Consider the following 22,300-nt stretch of genomic DNA (forward strand, 5'->3'; position numbering starts at 1 on the left):
ACCTGAAGTCAGTGAATAGATCCTGTTTGTTTGTTTGTCTGTTTTCTAAAGGAAAAATGTGGAAAAATTCAGAGAGCTGGCTTTTGGCTTTTGGATTTGTACAGAATGGCCATAATACATTCCCTCAACCTTAACCTCTCCATTTTCATTTGTGATTAGTTGAGCATCTATTGATGTTACTGAGTGCTCTCTGCAACTGCGGCCTATGTACTCCATGTATAAACTTTTCTAGGATGGCATCAGAATTGGAATTTGGAGAAGAGATTGCCTGACAAGTGAATGCCCACCTATAAGGAAGAAAAAATATATCTCATTTTCCTACTCAGTATAAAAAATAAATCATGGGCCTCTTTTAGTTCCCCTTTCATTTGAGAGCTATAAATTATATCTCTGCTTCTATGTTTTATTAAGGGAGGGGGTGATAACCATTAGGACAGGAATTCTTGTATGTTTTATTTACTATTGCATAACCCCCAGATTTAGTAAAAACCTACTACATGATAGATAAAATCATATGAGTTGAATCAAAATAAAGAAGTGAGTTAATTACATTCTTTGAATTAAAAAGCTTTTAATTCAGTGCCCTCTAATATCAAATTAATTTACCAGCCTTATCACATTTTATACAAACAAAAAAAAGTCAGATTCTTCTTCAGTCTTCAAAATGACCATGTGCTGTAGTATTTCCAGTTTCAGCTAATTGTTCCAGTCAAATGCCACCTCCTTGAGAAAGTACATTCTGATCTTCTCCACAGCATTTTGCTAATTGTTGTCCCAGGGCTTCTACATTTCATTTTGAGGCTTCCTCTTTGTTAAACCTTTAAACGAAGATAATTTACAAAAACAGACTTCCTGGGCTCAAGACCAGTTGTTTAAACTATTTGAACTTCTGTAAATACTTTCACATCTCCATATACACCCTCTGTCTTCTAGGAACATCAGGTCTATATTTTATTTTGATTCTAAATTTAGATTCCCTAATTTCAACAGGGTTTAGTTGGAATCCAGTCCTTCAGATTGATCGTCATCTGGGTTTCTAATTTGATGAATAACTTCCGAGATACCAATGCCAATACTTTGGGAGGTACTTTTTATGTTTCTTTTTTACCTTCTACATCAGTAACTCACCCCATGTGACTCTTTTATTTAATGCCTCTATTCTCATCTCTCTTATATTCTACATAGGTGCCCCGGGTCTTAACCATATTTATTCTGCCCTATTGCAATTAATTGTCTCTGCAGTTAATTAATTCACAAGCCAGTTATCCTTGTCTTCCTAAAATATAAGACAGATAGCATCACGCTCTTCCTCAAGATTCTTCAATGTCTACTAATTAGCTATAGAAGAAGCCCTAAACTATTTTGACTGTCCTTCAGTGCTGTCTATTAGCCAGCTAATTTCTTAACCTTATCTCATTTTATTCATGCAAAATAAAAAATCAGAAGTTTTTCCATCAGTCTTCAAAATGGCCATATGCTGTATATTTCCAGATTCAGCTAATGGTACAAGTCAAATGCCACACCCTAGATAAAGTATATTCTGACCTTCTCCGCATCATTTTGCTAATCCTCTATTATAGTAAAATTTATTTTCATTGAATGCTATTTGTCTATGCCTGTATCTATATTGCATGAGAAGCGTCTAGGAACAGGAATTGTATGTTATCCAGCTTTGCACCTTTCACAAACTGTAGCGTGATTTACACATAGTTTTATTGGAGGAATTTATTTGGGCATGCCATTTTGTCCCCCACAGAGATTAGCGTGCTACATTTTCGTTCCACTGATTCGTTAATAGAAGCTCTACCTATGCTGTGCATGGCCCAATTTACCCTCTAAGGCAGTGCTCTTTCTCAGATGTGAGCACAAGTCTGCTGTTGTCTGCATTTGATGATCTGTTAAGACAAACAACATAACAGCTGAGCCCACTATGATTTCCTTATCAATAAACATCACCCAGATACAACTTCTATTTATTAGTTAAAAGAACTATCATAAGACGTGACCACAATCTTAGCATGGGATGATGGCTTATAAATAATCATGCACAAGGGCTTTATGGCCACCTCTGTCATTACCAAAGTTTTAAGCATATGAACCTGTGTTTACCCAATGGGTGGAACAGATGCCTGAATGGTGTCCCTTGACCTGTCCGTGCTACAATAGCATTTTTTGTTTATTATGTTTTTAGGATTTGTTGTATTTCAGATTTATAATGTATTTAATATGTATACAAATATGACAGTTTCAATGAAAAACTATCCCAGGTGGGGCAACTTATGGCACTCAGAATATTTAGTTTAAAAAAAAAAAGCAAAATGAATCAAATGCAAAGAAATACAAAACTATTTCCTTCGTGAAAATGTAAATAAGATATGTTAGCCTGAGGCTGAAAGTGCATAAAAGCATTGGCTTCATTTAAGGGTCATCTGTGGAGGTTTCAAATAGGTATATTGGCTGTAAAGCCAATCACGATCACAGTAACACAAAAAGTAAAACAAAATAGCTCTCTAAAGTGAGGTCTCAGAGTGGAAAAGTTTTATTGAACTTTCATTATCCAGATCTGTAATATGAACTCGTATAATTTTATTTTACTAGGTTGTTGTACAAAACATTTAATGAGAAAACATTTTTTCATTGGTTGCCCTTTCTGAGGGTTTCAACTGAATACATCTCCCCATCTACGGCAGTCAGTCACTCTTTTAGAAAACACTGAATGGACAACAAATATTTCTTAAAAGCCCTGACAGAATAATATGATCGTTGAAAGATCAGCAGAAACATTTTGCCACAAAAATTGTCTACATGGACGTTTCCTCTGGTCCCAGGCAGGTTTGTTGCTCCTGCTTCCCTAGCGTCTGATAGTGGTATGATAAAGCCTCTCCCATTATCGTATCAGAGCTTCTTTACATATATGACTTCTTCACTTAACTGCAAATTTTATTCAACTGATGTCGAACAAGATGAGAGAGTGAATAGAAAAAGAATGAATTATTCCATGAGTAGAAGGAGAATGAATTGGCCGGGCGCGGTGGCTCACGACTGTAATCCCAGCACTTTGGAAGGCCGAGACGGGTGAATCATGAGGTCAGATCGAGACCATCCTGGCTAATACAGTGAAACCCCATCTGTACCAAAAATACAAAAAATTAGCTGGGTGTGGTGGCGGGCGCCTATAGTCCCAGCTACTCGGGAGGCTGAGGCAGGAGAATGGCGTGAACCTTGGAGGCAGAGCTTTCAGTGAGCAGAGATCTGTACTCCAGCCTGGGTGATAGAGCGAGACTCCGTCTCAAAATAACAATAATAATAAAAAGAAGGAGAATGAATTACAGCACACTTTCTATTTTCAGTCCATCCTGTGTTATCAGTTGTGTTTGTGTGTGTGTGTCTTTATGATCACTATTTATATAAGCATTTACTAAATGGCAACTGTGTAATAAGCATCAGAGATACAAATATGAATAAGGAAAGTTCAGTGAAGCTTATCTTGAAGAGGAAATGATACATTTCATAGAATTCAGAGCAGACTTTTGTACTTTTCTATAATCTGGAGGTTTGTTTTTATATGAGATAAATAAATTCTCATTTGCGTCCATTATTATAAAATGTAATTTTGGATAAACCTACCCTAACATTGAAATCTGCCTTTAGGTACAGAAAAATATTAATTTCAAATCTTCTACCAGATCTTTACAAAATAAACCATTAATATATTTGTAAGAAGCATGTGTCTTGTGTTTATAACAATGAGGAAGAAATATTCTGATTCTAGTTATTTTGAAGCAATATTCCCATTATGGACAGGGTACCAAACAGAGTATATTATGTTTAGGAAAGTGATTTTCTTCTTTTGACTTTCTTTGAGCATATTAATATGGTCAATATTTGAGACGTGGGGTGTGTGTGTGTGTGTGTGTGTGTGTGTGTGCTCGTGCGTTTGCTTGCTTGTTAGAATCAATATTGAGGTTCCCAATTAGATAACCAAGGAGAATATGTAATACTCCTCACAGTAAAAAAATAATTACCTAGAATGACAACATTTATTTTAAACTTTTCTACTGTATCCCACCCTTACAGATGATTATCTACCAGACTGAATTGTTTTGGTTCACAAAATATGCTGCTGAAGATTATTGCATTTCAAATACTTAAAATGAAGGAAATGGGTTGGATCACTTACATGACTAGCAATTACGGGGACAGGTGGGGCTTTCTGAAATGCAGTCATACTTGCTTGGTGGTTTGAAGTAATCACTCTCACAGGAGTGAAAAACGTAAAAGGTAACTATGTCCTGGGGTATGCATAAACAAATCCCCTCTACAAAGTTGATTTGTGTCTTTATATATTTTTCTCTAGTCTGTGGGGACTGTCATGTGAAGCATATAGTTCTGTATTATTCCCATGCTGCATGGATTCCCTTAATTTACTCCCAACCCTTGATAATAGTGTATAAGGATCAAGAACCTATGCAATAGACTAAAGCCACTGGTTCAGGGAAGTGCTAAGCTTCAAAATGTAAAAAGACCTGGGACTGAAGAGTCAGTCTAGGGAAGAGCAACAACTGGGTAATGACTCAGTAATGGATTTGAGACAATGCTCTTGTCTTTTAAATATGTTAGTAAAAGATAATCCTGGCCAGTCTGTGGCAGCGGGGGGTCAGAAGGGAAGCATGCTGACCCTTGGATCACACACATTTAATTGACAACTCTACAAGACGGTGATCCTAGATACCAAAGATGACACAAATACAACATGCGTAGAAAGAATGGCCTGGTTTGGAAAAGCTTCATGGAGGCTCATTGTTTTAAATGGGTCTTGAAAGGATATTACAACTTTGACAAGTGGTGTTGTAAAGAGATGAATTTAAGAAAAAGTTAGAAGGTGTATTTCACAAGCTGAATTATTTTATTTTACCTTTTAAGATAATATGTATGACTGATAACAATGTATATAAACAAATTTAACTAAAAAAATACAGTGAAGTGATCACTTTCTTTTGTACAAATCTTCTTATTAATCTAGTTCTCCTTTGGCTTTCAGTAAAGCCAGCAAGAATTTATGGAGTTGTCTCCTATACTGGCTTCATGTGAGAATAGCATATCAAAATAAATGAGAAATGTTTCGTTAATATTTCCAGATGTTTTATCTGTGTGATACTAAATGCCCAGATATTAGTCCCAGCAGGAGAAGTACTATAAGTAAAAATAACAATAACAGAGGACACTATCTTTTCCTATTCGGCAGCCATTGCAGATACTTTACCATGGTAAATCAAGACAGAAACAAAATTCCCTCTGAGTAGATTTTTTGATACTGTTCAGATTTTCTTTTTAAAATTTAGATGAGGAATTGTCATTATCTACATTATTTGTCAAATGATACAATCAATTCATGATGATTCCACTACCTACTTTGAAATACATTTCGATAAGCTTTATATTGGAATATAAATGGGTGTTTCAAGCACTACTGTTTGCTTTGCAGTATTCTTGCCTGAGGCCTTCTTTAAATATAAAGTATAGAGGCTTAGAGAAACTGCATCTAAAAATGCCATCTGCTTTTGTATGATATTTAGCTTTTCTTCTTTAACTAAACCATTGTCCATTTATTATGCATGTCCAAAGTTTAAGTTATTATATTTGCGTAACATTAAGGTACATTATGATGAAAAGTCATTTTATGAAACATTTTTTTCTGAGTGCTAAGAATGACATATATATTTTAAATTTGAGAGTTTACATATTCCCCCTCATAAGAGAATCGAAGCCAGCAAAGATTAAAAGGAGGCAATCTAATTTAATGGCTTGCAATTATAGTTGATGAAGAAACGTGTTAATCAGGAAAAAATAACTCAAATGACTTCTATTGAAAAATACCATGAAATCAGAGCAAGTAAAATGAGAATTCTTAGCTTTATTTTTTTCCCCCATATTGATGTAGTAGAAAAGACATATGCTAAGGAGAGTATCAAGCAAATGGATTCCCATTCTAAAAGTACACCTAGATTGTTTGAAAATGATGTCTGTATAAAAGGAGCAAAACTTATGTGTGAAACTGTTTAGGCTGTTGTGAATATAATGACTAAATGTAGTATCATAGCTCATGAAAATGAAAACAAAATGAGTCCTTAAATCAAATTTACAAAGTAAACTGAAGAGTCTGTTCTATCTTAGCAGTTCCTAACAATGTGCTGTTCTGAATTATGAAAGGTCATAATAGGATTTTTTTTGTCATGTTGTGAAATTATGCTCTATTCAAAGTGTGAAATACTATTGCAAAAGACATAAAAACTTTCATCATGATCTATGACTGTCAATCTCATAATAATAAAAAGATCAAGTGATAGTAAAGAGATGATATTTAATATGTATTTTTATGAAATTGTATACAGGTTCAATATAGAGAGTTAGAGCATTTTTTGACCTTGAATTGTGTTTGTGGACTGTCTTCTGGTGATAAATGAAACTCATTCACAAACAGTGTAGCAGGGTGTCTGGAAAAAGGATTAGCTTGAATTCTGGAAAAGGTAAGAAATGTTTATCTCACCAAATCAAAAGAATTGTATGAAATGGAGGTAGAGATGATTTGGAGCTAACAAGAAATTTTTTAAACCACTGAACAGGACTAATCTAGAATGTTTTTCAGGTTTTCTAAGTGACAATGGACACTCGATAAAGAGAATAATAAAGATTTTGAGGCACCTAAGAAAATACATTGGTAGAAATCTTTGTATTGACCATATCAGATTCAAAAAATGATTTTGATATAAAAAATCAAGTACAGTATTATTCAGTCTGCTAACTTGAGTGAAATTAAAATAAAAATTAAAATGACATTTCACACTCTCATTCTTGCCACAGGACTTCTTTTGGTGTATTAGCACTTAGTCAAAAAGGGATATTCTCACATTTCTAGTGCCTGGATTTAAATGGAAAAGTGTTGCTATCTCATGGCAAAACTAATAGTCTGTTTAAATGGCATGAACCATACTTTTCAAGTCACATTTGTGGTCTCAGAATACCTGTGAAGAGCTTCCACTTCACAAACACATCTTGATTGGAAAATAGAGTCACTATACATTTAGGAACCCTGAGGCTGGCATTTCCAAATATATAAATTCACTTTTATCCCCATAGTTTATCTACATTCTCTGTCTTGTCCTATGTGTACCTAGCTTGTATTATTGAAGAAAGATTCATAATAAATATTGTTAAATAAAAATGTACATTCAGTGAAAAATATTTCTTACAACATAGAAAGACTTCAGATGGCTCCAACATTTTTTGGACACATCAAGTCTGTAATATAATTTTGTTCTTAATGATAATGTTGATTTGGTTTTCATTCTCCTCACAGATTCAGATGTAATTTCCCATAGTATAACAAGAAAAAATGCAATTTGTAATGCTGACCATGTATTTTTCAGGTTACTATATAAGACATATATAAGTAATTTGTTTGTCACGTACAGTGTTAAAAAATGCTTTGAATGAGTTACATGGTGCATGCACTCTTCGGCTCATGCACTTCCTCTGTCATTCTATGCATAATGAAGACATTGATACTATCTGTCTGATTCCTATAATTATGTGTTTGTGACAAATGTTTAAGATTTAAATTAGCAATGAAACTTCAGTATAACAAAAGAAAAAAAAAAGTCCTAGACTAGAGTCAGGAAATCTGGATTCTAGATTAGACTTTATTACCAATTAGTTTGATAACCATGGCATTTCTTGCATGGGTGTCTCGGTTTGTCCTTCAGTAAAATGATAATTCACATAACTTTTCCAATATATACAGATTATTGGAAGTGTGACAATAAAGTCCTATGCAACTATATATGATAGCCTATTTTCCTGAAACTCAAGAAATATTTCTAGATAATAAATTGCAAAAGTAGTAAAGTTCCCATCTTTCTGTATAAATACTCAGTCTGATACTTGGTGAGCGCAGAAAAGATTTGGAAAACCAGACAATGAATCTATCAATTTTTCCCCCAAGGGTGCTCTTTTGTTGATTCTAGGGTTTTGCTCATTCACTCCATTTTGTGGTAAGACCATATTCTTATCAAATGATTTAGATGAGCAGGTGGCATGTGTTTTGCATCTGTCTCATGAGGAGGTGAAATACGCTCCATGAATCTTTCCAAGGACACACACCAGAGCTCCCTATAACGAGAGGTGCTATCCCTTCCTCTTCCAGTTTTTCTGTTTAGCTGGGCTCCAATGCAGCATCAGGCCTCTGACTGTTATTCCCTGCTTTCTGTTTCTAGAGGCTTGAATGCAGCCTTCAGTCAGTACATTTTAAAATTTGCTCTTCGGTCGTTTCCACCCACATTGCCATAGGGAGACAAAGCTTGAAAAAGTAGCATTTGGGATGAAAGGAATTAAACATGCTCCAATATTTTAAAGAACACCAATTGGCCCTTTTCTCTCTTTTGTCTCTTTTGTTGTTTTTCACCCAGCAGCTGAACCGACATTCACTTTCTACCACCAATCCTAGGAAATCCCACAGCCATCCCTCGGCCATCGGAGAAATGAGTCCAGGCTAGTCATTCTCTCTAGCTAGCTGGTTCTTGTCATGGTCGTTGATGCAGCTCCCTGCTTTTCATCTCTGTGAATAAAACTGGCCAACTCTTCATTAGTTAAGCTCTCCTGGATGACTGAATACCACAGTAATATTTCCCAAAGATGTCCAGAGAGGAATTTAAAGGGCTTGGAGTAAGAAAAAGCAAATAAAATCAGTGAAGAGTGACAGACAAGTAATCCCGAGTTTGATTGCTTGCCCATATTTAAATGTTGAAGTGGAAAATTCCCAATTCTGCTACAATGCAGCTACCTCCTTGAGACCCATAAATTCAAAGGTGATTGGTGAAGCTGATTCTAAGAGTCATGTTGTGGCTGAAAATAAAAACGCCAAAATAGTTTGTAGCTTAAAATTGGAAACCTCTCCTATTTCTTTTTTTTTGGATACAGATTTAAGTATTGCTTTTAATTTTAATTTAAAACTAAATATTATCTATGTGCATCAATGTAAGATAAGAAGAACAAGCAAAATATAATTAAATAAAATGATATTTAAAAATCTATCACACATTTAGATTACATTTTCTCCAAGTTAGTTGGGCCCTCAAAATTTAGTTTAACTCGACATCCAATTCCACTACTTTTGCAGGAAGTTCTGATTCTAACTTGCCTTGAAAATCTTCAAGATAAGGATTTGTGATTCCTTTGGCTGTCCTTTCAACATCTGAAAACTTTTAACCCAATAGCTACTAAGTGTCACCCTTTCTTGGAGATAGAAATGATCTAGATAGGTCATTTCTAAAAAACATTTTTTTTATTTTAGAAAATTTTAAACAACATGTCAAAAAACTAATATGGCAAACTCCGTTTCATTCATCACTGAGAAACAGTAGAAAAAGATAAAACTCTCTCTATAGTACTCCCCAAACCCATTTCCTTCACATGCTTCCCAGAGAAAATTATTATAAATTCAATGTATATTATTTTAATTGATGTTTATGTACTTTAATACTACATACGAATTCATAAAAATGTAGTTTTGTTTTTTTAATGTGAATTCTCTCACACCATAAGTGTATTTTTTCCAACTATGGTTTATTCTTGTTTCAATATTTATCAATATTGGCTCATATCCATCCAACTCATTTATTTATTTGAACTCTGATATAGTGGTCTACTGCGTGGTTATAATGTCTTTATCTATTCACAGTCACCGTGCACTTATGTGGTTGTTATCATGTTTCTAACCAAAAATGGTGTTATGAATGTTGCTCTGCAAGGCTTCTATAGACCTAGATGTAAAATTTCTGAGTTGGCATAGTACTCTTAATAAAATTGTTGAAAATCCCTTTAAAATATATGTAGTGAACTATATTTCCCCTAACAGTATCTGAATTCCTGTTATCTCACACTGTCTCCAGTAATTTGCAATGTGTAAATTTTTCAAATCATATGGATAAGAGAGAAACATATCTCTGTTGTTTTCTTGATGAATAGTGATTTGAGTATCTTCTTATGTGTTTATTTTCCAAATGACTTGTCTTACATGAAATGATATACATTGCTGATACAAAACTGTGTGATCTCTTATTGATTCAGTAAGTTCTCTTTACACTTGGATAATGACCATTTTTTTCCAGTGATAAGCAGTGTAAATGACACCTTACCATCTGCCACTTGTTTGGAATTTGTTGACATTTTAGCAATACATTTACTTTAATTTTTGTAATCAAATTTATTATTCATTTATGTGTTGTGTCTTCTTTATATGTGTTTTAGGAAATTATTTTTTTCCAAAATCATAAAGATATTCACATATATTTTGTTTGTTTGCTGTTTATGTCTTGTCTTTTTTTCTTCTATGTTTTATCTGTATAATTTGAGAGACAGTTTTTTCTCTGTTTTATATAGACAACCAGCATTTCATTGGGTGATTATCCATGTGGTAATCTTTCAGATAAAAATCATCGACTTACTTTGAGTCTTCTTTCTTCTAGGCTTACCATTCTCAGTTTCTTCATCTGCTTCTCCTTGGAGTTTTTAGTCTCTTTAATATTGTAATTGCTTTCCTTAGAGTGTGCCCCAACTTTTCTATATCTGTTCATGAATATGCTAAACAGAACTTCACAGAATAAATTATTGTATGATTGATTTATTTAATACAGAATAGAATTATTCCTCCTTTGCTTCAGATGTTGTATTGCTCTTAATGCAGCCAAAATGCTATTACTTTTCAGTAGTCACATTACACACTTGAGTCCTTTTGAGCTTCTGCCAACAAAAACCCTTTTGTCCTTTTATACACGGTACTGTTCACAACGCCTTCTTTTTCCAATTCTTGTTAAGTTTGCTGGAATTTAATATATTGATAGTTTTTAAATTAATATCAATTAAACTCTTTTAAATCATAGCACATGTGGTTTTAATTTGACATGAACTAGCTCAATTCTGATTCTGTCATCTAATATTCCATTCTCCAAGGGGTGTGTGTGTGTGTGTGTGTGTGTGTGTGTGTGTGAGAGAGAGAGAGAGAGAGAGAGGAAAGAGTATTTTCCATTTAGCTCCATTTAGATTTCTAGCTCATTTTCTCAATGTGATAAATTATATTAAGTTGGACACTTTTTTCATGTTCCAGAATATCTGCAAAATGGGGATTACAATATTTATGTCTCACTGTGTGAGTTTTAAATTAACTATTAAATTCTTAAATCAGATATAAAGACCCAACACACACTGTCGGGCTTAAAATGGGGACTTGTTAAACATTATTTTCCCTCATTCCTATACTAAAAGACATGTGTATGTTTGGGTGTGTGTTTTTGGGTGTGTATTATGATTGCTTTTACTTGAGAAACTGATTAAATTGGTTTTTGTTCTCTTACATTTTAATTCCTGCACCTCAGCTGTCCTCAGAAGCGTAGGATGATAGTCCCAAGTTTTCAGTGCATTTTGCCATGCTATTTCACCATCTTTGCTTAAGAGATTTTCTCTTCCCTTCCCATGAGAACTGACCTGCTATTGGTGCCATTAATGCCATATCCCTGCCACCTCATTACTGTGTTAGTCCATTTGCAATACTGTAAAGGAATACCTGAGGCTGGATAATTTATAATGAAAAGAAATCTATTTACCTCATGGTTCTGCAGGCTATACAAGCACGGCACCAGCATCTGTTCAGCTTCTAGCAAGGCCCAGGCAGCTTTTAGTCATCATGGAAGACAAAGGGGAGCTGGTGTGTCACATGGTGGGAGAGGGAGCACGAGAGAGAAAGTGGGGCAGAGCCACATTATTTTAAACAACAGATGTCGCACAAACTCAGAGCAAGAGCTCAGTTATTACCACAAGTAGAGCACCAAGCTATTCATGAGGAATTCTCCTCCATGACACAAACACCCACCACTAGACCCCACCTTCAGCATTGAGGATCACATTTCAACGTGAGATCTGGAGGGAACAAACATCCAGACCATATCAACTGCTTATCTTGTCTATTAAATTAGATTACACCATATCAAATATTTAGTAGCTATTTTATGTAATTCACCAGTGGTTAATGATGATTTAATAATTAATTACTTTTCTGAGACAACATTTTGAAAAAAGAGAGACATAAAAGATTAAAGAAACTTTAGGATTTCAGAAGGAAACATTAACATACAAATTCATATACATATATTTAACTTTGCTGACCTGTGATGAGAGGCTGAAACTCCCCCACTGCCTCTCAAAATAAAGTTAATGGAGAGTTGTACTAAGGAATGCTTCAATTTAACATCTACGTAAAATAAAAGAAATAGATTTTTTAAGCCTGTCTGTGTTTTTGACGTATTATTTAATAAGAGCAGTGCCATAAGTTGTCTAAATAGTTTCAGGCTGTGTATATGATGATGATGCATTACCACTAAACTCAATCATGCCCACCTACCAAAAAAAAAAAAAAAAAGGAAATTTAAAAATCCCTGAAAATTGGTGGGACTAGAAAATAAGTGTTAGGAAACTGTGCTATTTACTCAGCCCAGAGACCTCACTGCTTTCCAGACCTCATGAGCAAACCTTGGCATCTTTATGCCTAATTGGCATCTCACCCTCAGGGGTTTTCATTGAATTTTCTACTTGGCTGACATATTTGAACAGCGTTGGCTCCAATATTTGAAAGAGAGCTTTAATCTCATAAAGGTGATAGACTGCTGTCATCCTCAGACAAAGCATCTGTCAAAAAACGTTCTGAACAATACAACAGATTCAGATGCTTGTTTGGGGCTGACTCTTGAGTTTCTCTGTGTATTTCTCAGATGTTCTCATCTTGTCTTCATGCAACAACAGAATGGGTGTTTATTTACTTTTTAGTATTTCAACAAAACTGTTGCTTAAAAACATTGTAACATGAATTTGCACACATTAATACATCTTTTGTAAGTCACTTGAAAATACAACATATCCCTGAGTTAAGTATTAGATCATTACTGCCTGATCTTGACTTTCTTAGAGGTCACAGAGTTCTGAATTTCATCATTCTGAAACTTAGCAGATATGTTTATCAAAGGATTAATTTCATTTAAAGAACAAGACATTTTTAGAGACTGCTAAGCACTTCAATTTTAGAACTATAATTTGGTTGATTTGCAGAAGGGAAAAATACAGGTTCAGTTCACGGGGGAGGCTTTGAGCACTCGATTCAAAAGTTCATATTTTATTTGAAAGGCCAAAGGAACTCTCAAAGTTTTTGAGGTAGAGGAGATCTGATTCTTAAAAGATCAACCTGGTTACTTTGTAAGTAAACTTGGTAAAATTGATTGTGGGAGGGGCAATGAGAATGAGAAGGGATCTCAAACAGGCAGAGACTGAAGTGAGCTGTCCAGGAGGTACTAAGTCAAGAGGATTTTATCACTGGTTAACAAAGTTTACAGATAGGAGGCATAACGTGGGTTAAAAAAAATACTGCATAAAATAAAATTCAGTGTGACTCCAAGGTTTCAAGTCTTGATTTCTGTGAGCCAGACTGCCTGAATTTAAATTCCTACCCCATTATTTACTATCTGGAGGACCCTGGGCAAAACTCCCTGTGTTGCAATTTCCTTATCTGTATAATGGGGATGATAACAATTGTGGCTGTATCGTAGGTTGTTGTATGAATAAAATGAATTTGTATGAATTTGTATATGTAAAGCTCTTGGAGTGGTTCCTGGTTCATAGAAAGAGAAATAATAGCCATATTGGAAACCATTCCTATTTTGTTAGCATTCAACGTCACCAATGAATAAGGTCAAGTTTATATTTAAAGAGAGGAAGCAGCATTCTACAATATAATATTATACTTAAGTTTGCAAGATATTTTGCAAAATTCTATCTAAAGGCTTTTCTCACATGGAAAGATGGTAGCCAAGACGCTTGTGAGCATTTTCCTGCACTGGTGTATCATTGTCGAGCCATTATCACAGTTAAAAGTTCTTTGAGGTGCATTTAGCATCACAGTTTTATACATTAGCAAATAAACTCAATGGGGTTATATGATTTATCTGAGATCATACCTAGTGAGAAGTAGATACAATACTTGAACTATTCCTAATTCAGAAGTTCACAGAGTTTCTTTTTTAGCCCTTCATTTCAGAGATGCAGTATTTTCAAGCAATTAGTATAAAGCTACTTTATGGCCTACAATCAGAGTATCTTAGGTCAACTCCAAGCTCCATCCCTTAAGTTCTATCAGGTAAATCATAATTGTTTCATAATAGCTTAAAGACTACAGGACTCCGGTATAGGGCTGTTTACACTACACCTCATTTTAAATATGTTCTTTTTTTCTGTAGACAAGTAAAGCACTACAAACACACACAGGTAATGTAGGTAATGTCTGTATCTATGCACATAGATGCTAATATGGTAAAGACCTACTTCAGTTCATTTATATTTTGCTTCCTTAGGTTTTAACAAGTGACCCCTCTATAATCTTGCATGTACACATTCAAATATTAACCTAGTAGAGAGTTTGCTTTTCAAAATAAATTCAAGGACAGTAGTTAAGGTGGAAGATTCACAGATAGAGATTTATCTTTTTAAAAAAAAATCTAAATCAATACAACTTTTGAGTAAAGGAAACAATAGTGAGCATTGTGCTTCTTGTAATCCTATGATCAAGTAAGGGGTGAAACATATTTTTTTGGACTCTATTGCTATTCAGTCATGTAAATGGCCTAAAGCAAATTGGAAGGAGCAAACCTTTCAACCATGTCAGATTCCAGGGGCCTGTATACACACAGTCTCAGATCTTGGCAGCGTTTCCACCAGTCTTTTACCACTGAGTCATGCCTGTGTTCAAGACGATAATTAGCATCATCAGAAATGTTGCTCAGCCAAAAGCAATACGTTCTTCTGCTGCTCTAATTTAACTTCCTCTAGACCTTGGCTGACTGAATGATGAAGTTCTATTTTTATTATATTTGACACATCATTCCTGGTATTTTTTTTCTCTAGGGAAATTCACACAACCATTTTAAGTTTACATGCTTAGTTTATATATTAAAACTGCCAGACACATTTGGGGCAACACCAGGAAAAAATTTTTTCTTGTTTTGGTTTAAGAAGCTGAGCTCTTAAGCCATCCTTCCTTCCTCTCTTCCTTCCTTCCGTCTTCCCTTTCTACTTTCATTTCTGCCTCCCCTTTCTACCCCATATGTATTCTCTCTCTTCCACCACTCTCTCTTTACTTTTAATAAGAAAGAATAAATTCCAGAATATTCCTTGGTAATGACCAGTGAAGTTTAGGTGGTGATTGTTCAGATTATCCAGAATCAAAGATCTGAAATCCATTATAGAGGATTGAATACATACCTACCTCCTATAAAGCTTTTGAATTGCTTGATTTCAGAGAAAACACTGCAAATTTGACCCAATAACCTTTGATAATTTTAAATTTCATGGTTATTAATCACATTTTCAGCAAATAACCGTGAGCTTGTATTATTTACCCTGCACCAACTGCATATGCAGTGCACATATTCCTTTTAAGTCTATTTATGATGTTTATCCTCTTCTTTTGATATAGACGGTCAGTTCTCATCAGCTTTTCATGCAGTCTTTAGAAATGCCTACCACTATATTGAAAACTAAAAATAAAATCCTAAGTCCCCACTGACTAAACAGACCCCTTCTTGGCCAAAGGGATCCCAGAAATACCTTACAAACTGAATTCCTGGTCATGATGGGAAGGGAGATTGGACATACCTTGTTATATTCCCTTTCTTTTGGAGTTTAGGAAAACTGACGAGTGTTAATGTTAAAATAGACATCAAAAGACTAACAAAATGGATTATTTGTGACAAGAAGATACCAAAATGTAAACATGACTTAAGGTGGTACCAGACAAGAGTTAGGCCACTCACTTCTGCAGGTCACTCTGATCCAGTATATTGGCTAACAGGCTGCCTTATCGTAAAGATTCCATTCTGTTGACTCCAAATTTTTAGACAGAGCTTTAATATTTTAAACAATTGCCAATTAAGGAATATCTGAATCCATCTGTAACCTGAAAGCTCCCACGTCAAGATATCTCACCTTTCTGGTTTAATCTATGCATATGTCTTTCTTTGCCTGCAACTCCTGTACTCTTGAAACATATAAAAGCACACTGTAACCCAACCACCTAGGGGATACTTCCTCAGGACTTTTTGAGACCCTGTTTCCTCAGACCATGATCACTCATATTGTTTCAGAATAAACTTCTTTAAAATATTTTATAGTTTGTTTTTTCCATTTATAGTATTAAAGTTACAACTTTATATACATTTAAAACATGCACAATTAATTTCATGTGACCTTTATAACTAAATGATAGATCTATTCACAGAAATGGATTTTTAAAATATGTATCATTTATAAGAACATATATGTACCTATCAACATATTTTATATATATATATATATATTTGAGCAATTGTTCATCAATATGGAACATTTGAGAAAAAGGATTGTAATAATGTGATAAATAGTACAATGAGATATTTTGGGAAACAAATTAATATGTGACCTATAAAAATACTTTTAAAATAAACTTGGGACTAATTATTTTCATAAGTCAGAAAACATATTTTAAGTAATGTACTTACTAGGAAGGTCAATGTTATGCTAAATATTAGAAAATGTTTTATGGTAATTGTTTTACTGTACAGTAGCTACCCCAAACCTTGGATCACATGGCAGTAGAAATACGTAAGGTACTGCTGAATGATAATAGAGGGATTTACAGGAAACCAAGTAAAATTAACTTTGATGGGAAGCTGGATAAATCATTAGTTTCAGATTTCTCCATATCAGAAGCTTTCAAATTGGTCTCCATGTGAGCATGAGACTTCTTTGGTATAGCCTCCATGGAGGTTTTGTCCTGGAGAGAATTTGCGTCAACCTTTCTGGTTTAAAGCAGGTCACATTGGTTTTGACTTGTTTTATTTTATTTTATTTCTTTTATTTGGTATGTGGGAGATGGAGCCTCGCTCTGTTGCCCAGTGCAATGGCATGATGTCAGCTCACTACAACCTCCACCTCCCAGATTCAAGCAGTTCTCCTTCCTCAGCCTCCCGAGTAGCTGGGACTACAGGCATATGCCATCAGCCCAGCTGATTTTTTGTATTTTAGTAGAGTCGGGGTCTCACCGTGTTGCCCAGGCTGGTCTTGAACTCCTGAGTTCAGGCAATCCGCTCGCCTCAGCTTACCAAAGTGCTAGGATTACAGGCATGAGCCACCATGCCTGGCCTTGACTTGTTTTAGGTATTATAATTTCCCACAATATTTTCTTAGAAATATATGTCTTTACTATTAAAAGAGTGATGGAAACCAGTGATTCAAATGTTCTCTATGTCTGCTTTTCTATAAAAATCTTTAAGTGCTTTGTACTTGTAGGTCTGAGCCCTTTATTGGGGCATAATACTCTCCCTTGTTCTTTCCCATGCCTGCATTCAAAGCTCCCAGCAAATTGAACTAAACTATATGTATTCCTCTTGTGCTTTCTTAAGTTTCCATTTTTAAATACACTGTTTTTATTTCCTTGGACCTGACTGTCAATTTTCCCATGCTTACCTCGTTTTTCTTTAGTTTTTGTCAAGTCATGATTAACAAAGCACTTGCAATTGTCTTGTTACAGTTTCCAGGGTTTAAATATTTATTCAACTTTATTGTGTTTACCTGATTGTCTGTCTTTTTCCCATTCTAATTTTAAAGGCTTTTCAATTCTGTCTGTTGTTCTTAATATAGAGTTTAGTACACATCAGACAGTAAATAATGCCACATGAACGAGAACCTTGGTAACATTTTTGCAAGGGATTATGGGAATGAGCCAGCTTCCTCAAGATGCTGATAATCAAATATTGAATGAACACTAACTGTGTCTTCAGCACTGACTGAAGGACAGCTTACCGAACAATAGTTCATTACTGTAAACAGCTCTACTCCGTGGAACAGGAACAAGTAAAATACAAAATGATGGTTGGGCCTAAAGTCAAGATCCACTGTGCTTTCAGGCCTCAAATTGGCCACTGTTTTTCAATCCTGACTGCACTAGAATCACCAGTGACTTTCAGTTACCCTTAATAGTCCCCGTTCTAAAGCAATTATAAAAACAAGACTGGAGAATGCATATGGACTCTGAGCATCAACTTTTTAAAAATTCTTCAGACACTTCTACCTTAATGCAAGAATGAGAGTCATCCCTGAAGTGTTCCTTATTCTTCTGAGTGAGAGGAGACTCCTTTCTGTAGGATAGGAACTGGAGTGGCATTCCCTGATCCTGAAGGGGTATACAAAGCTACAGCTTACTATCGTTTGGGGCAAACACTTAAAGACAATTTTGAGATACAGAGAAATGGGACAACAAAACACAACTGGTGACTAGTCACTAAAAAGTACTTTTCTCCAGCTATGGGTTAAATATTGCAATATCAGTGACCCAACAATGAAATAGAAATCCAAAATATCACTACAAGATTTATTCCCGGAATGGTGGCCAGGACACTGGTGGAGCCAAAACAAATTTTGTTAGAAAATGAGGAATGAATGTAGAGAGAGAGAGAAATTAAACAAACGAGAAGACCTCCTGTCTAACATGAGATTGCAAATCAAAATGGAAAGAAATACATCAAAACTACAATGATATATTATCTCACACCAGTCAGAATAGCTATTATTAAAAAGACAAAAAACAAAACAAAAGGCAGATGTTGGCAAGGCTGTGGTGAAAAGGGAATGCTTATACACCATTGGTGGGAATGTAAATTAGTTCAGCCACTGTGGAAAGCAGTTTGGAGCTTTCTCAAACAACTTAGAGCTACCAAAAAGACACATGCACTTATATGTTTATTGAAGCACTATTCACAATAGCAAAAGACTTGGAATCAATCTAGATGCCCATTAACAGTGGACTGGATAAAGAAAATACAGGAATTTTTTTTTCAAGATGGCAGATTGGAGGCATTGTTAGCATGCCTTTCTCACCTGGAAAGACAAAATAGCATGTAGAGATTCACACTGTGAACTTTTTTCGAGGAAGCAACACGGGAACTTAACAGGAAAACTGAAAGAAATCACAGACTCTTTGAAAGAAGCAGCAGGTTGCAACCTACACCGTAAGCCAGGCAGAACACTTAAGTTTTCAGAGTGTGAGAGGGAACTGCCTGCAGGATAAACACTCCCGGGGGAAACCTGGCAATTCAACCCACAAAGGAAGGCCTTAACCCTACCCAGTACTGGAAGGGATTTAGGGAGTGCTGGGGAAAATAAAGGTAGAAGCAGCAGGAAGAGCCTTGCATGCTTTCCCAGTCTCCAACGGGTGGACAGAAGCCATTTATGATTCTACCCCTCATCAGAGCTGGTGCCAGTACTCACTACTGGGAGATTTGATGACAGATCACATCACTGGATCCCTTGCAGGCATTCCACAGCACTAGCCTGAAGTATGGCATCCCCACTCAGTGGTGAAACTCAGAGGAGCAGCAGCATTTGTACTAGTCTTGCTCTCAGGGACTCCTACTCCTAGGTAAAGGGGGAGTACATTTCATCCAGGGAACACCCCATAGGACAAAAGAATTCAGACAGCAGGCCTTGAGTCCTAGAACTTTCCTCTGTTGGGAAGTTTATTTTAGCAGAGGCACAGGTGCAGTGCTGGGCTTGGTGGGGAAAGTGTGCAGCTCTACCCCAATAGTCAGGTAGCCCTGGTGCTCATGAAGGGACTTGGTAAAGGGATCTTTCCTCTCCCCCCCATCCACCCCTGCAGACACAGCTGGCACAGTTGGGGCTTCTTCCATGGGAGCTCAGCCTGGGTGCATCTATAGATAGCCTTTCTGGAACGCTTCAGGGTGACTGCATCCCCACAGGTGGAGTGCCATCCAGGTTAAGGCTTGCATGACACGTAGAGTCACAGTTCCTCTCTTCTTGAAACATGACATTCCTGCAGATAGAAAGGAGCAGGGAGTATAACAGGGAGAATCACTTTCCTGCTGAACTGGCAGGGGAGCTGAGGTGGCTCCCACTCGTCCCCATGATAAGACCTCAGTATGCTTCACTGAGAGCTCTCCCTACCACCTCTGTCAAGACTGGGACCTCTGCCCACCATTGGGTATTTCATTTACCCAAATGCCGTAGCCACAATCAATTTCTATGCAAGAACACCCCACCTACTGGCCTAAGGCCTGAACTATTCAATCCAGTAAATACTGTGGAAATATAAATAAATTTAAAAAGGCACACCACAGGAGAATGAGGTAAGTTTCAAGAGCCCTCTGCCATTCCATCCTCATAGGAGATACTGAACTTACTCATACACTGAGCACATTGCTACTACAACCAGCCTCTGAGAAAACCATCATACAAAGACTCTCTATGACCAAGAAACTTACACAGTCTTCACTCCTGAAAACACCAAGAGCCAAGCTAGACTACGATAAACTATAAACATTAAAGTCACATCCTTAAGGGAGAAAATAAATTAAATACAATCACATTGAAAATAAAGTCAAGAACAATGATAAGAATACCGAAGTGAGAAGGAATCAGAATAACAATCTGGCAATATGACAAAACATGGTTCTATGACTTTCACAAAAGATCACACTAGCTTTCTAGCAATGAATCCAAAGCAAGATGAAATCTTTGAAGTATCAGATAAAAAAATTCAAAAGGTTGATTATTAAACTACTTCAGGAGATACAAGAGAAAGGTAAAAACAACATAATGACATTTAAAATAGCAAGTCAAGATATGAATGAAAACTTTTCTAAAGAAATGACTTTTTTAAAAAAAACGAAAAAGGAAAAACAATCAGAACTTCTGGAAATGAATAACACATTTAGGGAATTACAAAATGCAGTGGAAAGTTTTAACAACAAACTAGATCAAGTAGAAAAAAGGATTTCAAAGCTCAAAGACATGGCTTTTGAATTAACCCAATCAAAGAAAAATAAAGAAAAAAGAATCTAAATAAATAAACAAAATCTCCAAGAAAGATGGAATTATGTAAAATGGCCAAAACTAATAATAATTGGTGTTTCTGAGGTAGAAATGAAGGTAAAATGTTTGGAAAATTATTCAAAGGAATAATTGAAAAAAACTTCCCTGGCCTTGCTAGAGATATCCAAGTACAAAAAGCTCAAAGAACTTCTGGGATTCATTGCAAAAAGTGTATCACCAAGGCATATAACCTTCAGGCTATTTAAAGTCAACATGAAGAAAAGTATTCAAAGAACAGTGAGAAAAAAGCATCAGGTAACCTATAAAGGAAAACCTATCAGACTAACAGCAGACTTCTCAGCAGAAACCTTACAAGCCAGAAGGGACTGGGGTCCTATTTTTAGCTTCCTTCAACAGAAAAAGTGTCAACAAGAACTTTGTATCCAGCAAAACTATGTTTCATAAATGAAGGAGAAATAAAGTAATTTTTAGATAAACAAATGCTGAGGGAATTTGTTACTAACAGAGTAGCCCTACAAGAAATGCTGAAAGTTTCAAATCTTGAAGCAAAAGGTTGATATGCACCAGAATACAATGTCTTGAAAGCATAAAACTCACGGGGCCTATAAAACAATAATACAACAAAGACTACAAAGTAGGTAATAATCAACATGAAGACTGAAACATTACTTCATGTCTCAATGTTAAATGTAAATGGCCTAAATGTACCAATTAAAAGATATAGATTGACAGAATGGATAAAAAAATTAAAAACCAATTATCTAATTATCTGCTGTCTTCCAGAGACTTACCTAATATAAGGATTCATACAAGCTCAAAGTAAGGGAGTAGAAAAATATATTCCACACAAAGTAAGCAGAAGTACTTATTCTTATATCAGATAAATCACACTTAAAAGCAACAGCGGTTAAAAAAAAATGCAAAAAAGGTCATTATATAATGAAAAAAATAATCCAATGAGAAGATATTACAATTTTAAATACTTATGTACCTAACTATGGCACTCCCAGATTCATAAAATAATTACCACTAGACCTAAGAAATGAGATAGACAGCAACACAGTAATAATAGTGGGTATTTTAACACTCCACTGACAGCACTAGACAGATCATTGAGACAAAAAGTCAACAAAGAAACAATGGACGTAAACTACACTCTAGAAAAAATGGACCTAGCATATATTTACAAAACATTCTACCCCAGAACTGCAGAATATGCATCCTTCTCATCAGCACATGGAACATTCTCCAAGTAGACCATATGATAGGCCACAAAACAAGTCTAAATAAATTCTAATAATCATATCAAGTTTTTCTTAGACCA

This window comes from Macaca fascicularis, chromosome 13 (assembly GCF_037993035.2).
Source record: "Macaca fascicularis isolate 582-1 chromosome 13, T2T-MFA8v1.1".
In the NCBI taxonomy this organism is placed as follows: domain Eukaryota; kingdom Metazoa; phylum Chordata; class Mammalia; order Primates; family Cercopithecidae; genus Macaca; species Macaca fascicularis.